This window comes from Cibotium barometz, chromosome 60 (assembly GCF_041138505.1).
Source record: "Cibotium barometz isolate CiBa-2024 chromosome 60, ASM4113850v1, whole genome shotgun sequence".
Classification (NCBI taxonomy): Eukaryota; Viridiplantae; Streptophyta; class Polypodiopsida; order Cyatheales; family Cibotiaceae; genus Cibotium; species Cibotium barometz.
The window spans coordinates 26,741,186-26,747,132 of NC_141105.1; positions in this window are offsets into that span (position 1 = coordinate 26,741,186).

The following is a 5,947-nucleotide window of genomic DNA, read 5'->3' on the forward strand; positions in this document are numbered from 1 at the left end:
ACAAGAAACCCATCATCAAATTACAAAAGAGAGGCTATGTTCTATGCCTCTCTTGCTACTTGGCTTGAATGGAGGGAAAAAAATTCACAAAAATTTCCCAGAATTTACCTACTTGGCTTCATCGTGTTCCTTCTCCATAACGGTACTTGAAGGTCATTACCTAGAATAGGCCTCCCTTATTCACTCCCCAAACCACTACTGGTATCTAGTACTGATGTTGAGGCCCAAACATATCCTCTTATATCCTTTCAAATTTTGCATCCAAAATCTTGTATTTAGGAGTAGCATTTTTAATAGATGCCTGGACTTAGATGATGGGATGATACATCATCCAAGCTAGTACCATCAAGGTACCAACTTCATTTACAATACGTGAAGTATCTTGTATGTTGAAGTCAATGAAGTCATCTCCAATATCTTAAACAAGGGTGTAGTATAGCTCGTATTCCCTCATGTCCAGGAACTCCAAGAAATCTTGCATAAGTAAGTACTCCTCTTCCTCTATGATGATGGGTGCTAGGGATTCTAGGAGTGGGCCATGAATTTTTATTTATGTAGGCTGCTATGCCTGTACATGACAATTCTAAACTTTACTCAACCTCTACTCGAGGGTTAAGAGTCATCTCTACTGGCTCTTGATACATGTATGTTAAGCATGGGATGTTAGTGGTGGCAGGGTCATCATCTTCAAGGTTAATCATGGTGTGCTGCTAGCTCCATTAGGGTTTATGGACTCACAAAAGGGACCTCCATGATCATTTGATTGATAATCTATTTTTGATTGATAATCTATATTTTTGATTGATAATCTATTTTTTTATCTTGTGAATAACGATGATCATTCTATGATTTAAGATGTAAATGAATTCTAGGATTCTGTGATTAAAAAAGATCAGCTCTATAATGATGTGATGATTAACCCTAATAGAGCTATAGGGACACACCATGGTATCCCTCTAAATAAATATTTAAAAAGAATGGGCTAACCAATGAGAAAGCTAAGATTCCACGGACATGGACCTTTTTGAATCTTCTACCACCAAATCTTACAAGATCAAGCTAGTGGAATATAATATTGGGACCAAATATTAAAAAACTAAAGAAATGTTAGATATAACTTGTGGTCCTTACAATAAAATATTATAGTATTAGAGTAGTGAATGTTCCTTCTCAAAATCACGAATTTCTTTCCCTCTTTCTCTTTTCATGTTTTGATTTTCCCCTCTTTTCACTCTCTCCTTTTTTCCTATGTGAAATTCGATTCATCAAATTTCACGCTTCCTTGCTTTATTTTTCATAAAAAAATTATTGTAAGCATCCTTTCTAATATGCCTATCTTATAGTAAATTTTTTTCTCTTTGAGATATTGCTAATTTCTCATGGCGTTCTCGAAAGTAGTCCTTTTTTGTCTTTTGGAGAAAAATTTACAGATAGGTTCATGTTCTAGTAAAAAATTTATCTCTTTGAATAGAACCTAAATGAGATAATGCTAATTTCTCATGGTATTCATAAAGTTGGGCATGACATTTTTTTTCATATCTCGTATCATCTCACGACACACACAAACACATGCCCTTGCAACTAACCTCGTCAATGCTAACCCTCCAAGTACGTTTCTAAATGAGGGGGAGCATGGTAGGTGCAAGCTTGGCCCATGATACGATCCATCACTTAGAGAGCCTCGACTTTACAGGTACCTCCAAAGAGGTTCCGTGCTTACAACATATACTTTAATTTCATTTCTTGACACCTTAACATCGTGCTAGCTGATGTATTTGTTGCTATGAAGAAATTTGATCTCTAAGAATCATGTTGTGAGATCGAGACATAATATCATGTCATGCCAAGCAGACCTGGACCACTATCTACTCATGTAAATCATTCCACGGTGGTCCTAGCACTCATTCCATCAATCATAGGGTGCACGCCACTTCTATTAACTACCTAATTTTGAAGGATTCAAGCCATTTCCACAATGGAAAGAGCTCTCGCATGAAGAACTCCTACATTGCATATATCTTTCATACCACCTTAACAAGCTATCTACCACTAGGGCTACCCAAAGCTTATCTTATCACCAATATGCCATGCATTTGGATATGGATCTATCATAAACCATACCACTTCACCTAGATGCAAACTTCATAGCATATCATCATGGACCATCCACACCTTTCCACCTCGAAAGCAACTTCACCGCTGCTGCCGACTTGGGTGATGCGAGGATATGGCCATCATTAGGAAGGGGGATATGTTAACCACTCTATAGGTTAACATGGTTTTACTTGCCTGACATACCATAATCCGCTTTGCCATCTTACCCACTCTCCAACGGGCATGCATCTTTTTAAAGATGGTGTTGGAACATATAAAGCGGCCTTACAAGCTTCATGTCAAATAGGGAAAGTCTAAAGCACTTCATGTATGTACTTGCATAAGAGTAGTAATAGAGGTTGGACCATTTTTAAGTTTTACTGGCCTAGTGTAAAACCTAGTCACTTGTATGTAAGTTATTTTTGACATCAAGCAATAAACATACATTCCATGTTGTTGAATACTTCTAAGGTAAGCTCTTGACTTGAGCAACCTTCCTCTGTCCAAATGTACACATCCGCACATGCACCCTCCCTTTGTCCTAACATGCACACCCCCACATGAACCCCCCCCTCTATCGGGCCCTCTTTCCTTGTATGGACCAAACAACTCATAATCCTAGAGATGAGGGCTCGCGTCAATCAATTTCACTCCTAAATTACACCACGTACAACCTTGACATGCTTCCTATGTCACCAACCAAACTCTATCTCCACTAGGGATTAGTCTCGTCATCGACTGTATCTTTGACCATCCACACTTCTCAGAAGCTGGCATCATCATCACATCAGTTGGTGACACGAGGACATAATCACTATTAGAAACCACTTCACAGGTTAACATGGTTTCACCTGCCCGACCTACCATAAGGCGGTTTGTGATCTTACTTGCATGTAACCGAGGCCTAATTGTAAGATATCACTAGAGTTTATAAAGTAGCCTTCATACCCTAAGCTTAATGTCAAATATGAAAGTTATGAAAAGATGCAGGGGGGAAGAGAGCTTGAGCTCTTGCAAGCACACACACACACTCAAAAAACCCTAATAGAGAACACACAAGGCGAGAGGCTGAAATCTTCTTCTTCTCTACTCAACACTCAACACTCAACAAGGCGAGAGGCTGAAATCTTCTTCTTCTCTACTCAACACTCAACACTCCATATACAAGATAAGAGTACACACAATATGAAAGGTACTCAACCAAATACATACACGGGTTCTCTATAGTGTGAACCCGACTAAATGAGTTGGCGCATGCCAGTCTCTAGAATGGCTGTCACACAGCCTGTCATCCCACTGGCCGCATATCACCCAAGATCTCACCAACCATGCCAGTGGTGTAAGTGTGGGGCCTATCCCCCAGGCGGGTCATCAGTGTCCACCGCCTCACTAGACGAGCTTGATATCTCAACACTCCCCCTCGAGCTCAACTCCATCTCATGTACACCAAGCGAAGCCCTGAATCTGCGGAGCTTCTCTGTACCCAATGCTTTGGTGAAGATGTCAGCTACCTGATCCTCTGTGCTGACATAAACAAGGTCAAGGTCTCTTGCCAAGACCTTCTCTCTGACGAAGTGGTAGTGGACCTCTATATGCTTCGTACGAGCATGAAATACTGGGTTCCTAACCAACTGTATACTGCTAATGTTGTCACAGAAAATGACAACTTGTCTATCCACTGATAGACCCAAATCTGCAAGTAGCTTCCTCAACCAAGCTACCTCACATGCTGCCATAGCAGCTCCTCTGTACTCGATAGAGCAACCGTAGGCTGCTTCTTGCTGCTCCAAGTCACAACAGCACTCCCCAAAGAAAACATGAAGCCACTGGTAGATCTTCTGTCTGAGATACTACTAGCCCAATCAGCATCTGTGTACCCATGTACACATATCTCTGTCCCAGTCTCATAGAATAGTCCACAATGCAAAGTAGACCTCACATACCTCAGTATGCGTCTCACTGCATCCAAATGCGGTTTCCGTGGAACCTGCATAAACTGACTCACCAACCCAACAGAATAGCTCAAATCTGGTCTGGTGATCGTCATGTAAATCAAACTTCCTACTATGCGCCTATACATAGTAGGATCCTCCAAGATCTCTCCTGAATCTGCACTCAACTTGCCATTCTGATCCAATGGCACAGAAATAGGCTTACAGCCTGTCATACCATACTTGGATAACATGTCCAAGCCATACTGTCTCTACAGTAATCCAATACCATGTGGTGACCTAATCACTTCAATGCCCAAGAAATATCTGAGCTCCCCCAGATCCTTCATCTCAAACTTCTGTCTAAGCAAGATCTTTACATCAAAGATCTCTGCATCATGGTCCCCCGTAATGATCAAGTCATCTACATAGATGACAACAAGCACAACCCCTCTATCACCATGTCTCACATACAGCGAGAAATCTGCATTGGCTACATGAAAGCCAATAGTGACAAGATATTCAAAAATCTTGTCAGACGATGCTCTTGGTGCTTGCTTTAAGCCATACAAGGCTTTCTTCAACCTGCAAACATGCTCGGGGTGACCCATATCCTCATAACCAGCAGGTGGCTGCAATATATACACCTCTTCTTGCAAATCCCCATGCAAGAATGCATTCTTTACATCCATCTGATGTAAAGACCATTGCTTTGACGCAGCCACTGCTATCACAACTCTCACTGTTGCCATCTTGGCAACTGGGCTGAAAGTTTCCTCATAATCAATGCCATATGTCTGCGCATATCCTTTGGCTACCAATCTAGCCTTGTACCTGTTTATGCTTCCATCACTGTTATGTTTTACTTTGTACACCCACTTGCATCCAATGGCTTTCTTGCCTTCAGGCAATTGCGCTAAATCCCAAGTCTCATTTCCATATAGTGCATCCATCTCCTCATCCATAGCTTTCTCCCAACACACATTTCCAACAGCCTCATCAATGCATGTGGGCTCTACAACCTACACAACCTTTGCCATATATGCATAGTGATGTGCCACATAACCATCATATGTAAATCTCTGCATAGGGTTCTTCACTCTCCCTGATCTTCGCAGCTTTTCATTCATGGCTTCCATAGCCTTCTTTACACCAGGTGTTCTCATAGCTGGGATCCCAAGCTCCTCATCAAGGCTCATATCTGAGCCACTAGACTCTCCATCAACATGAGAATGCCCTACAGAAATGTCAAGCATACCAAGGGGCTCAACCACTTTCTCTTTTCCTTTACGTGATGTACTAATCACATTTGCAGGACTGGTATTATGACGCAGCCTGCCACTCCATGGTCTATCAATAGACCCACTAGATGAGGACTCTCCTAGTCCACTCAAAGACTGTGATTACTGACCTGCATTCTGTGCAACCACACTTCCACTCACATCAGCCCCAACAGCTTCTTTTTCAGCAGCATACCAGTTGCTCATCTCATCAAAGACAACATCCCTGCTTACTCTCAACTCACGTGTAGCAAGGTTATAACACCTGTATCCCTTTTGCTCAAGGGAGTATCCAATAAACACACATTTTTCAGCTTTCGGATCCATCTTAGTTCTTAGCTCATCTGGCACATGCACATATGCAATGCATCCAAAGACTTTCAGATGAGACAAATCTGGTTTTCTGCCAGTAAACCTCTCCTCTGGAGTTACATCATGTATGGCTGCAGTTGGAGTCTTGTTCATGATGTATACTGCTGTAGAAACAGCCTCAGCCCAATAGCAATGCGGCATATTCTTCGCTTCCATCAATGCTCGCGCAATCTCAGCAATGTGCCTGTTTTTTTGCTCAGCAACTCCATTTTGCTGCGGAGTGTATCTGCATGTAAACTGTCTCCGAATACCATTCTTCTTCAAAAATTT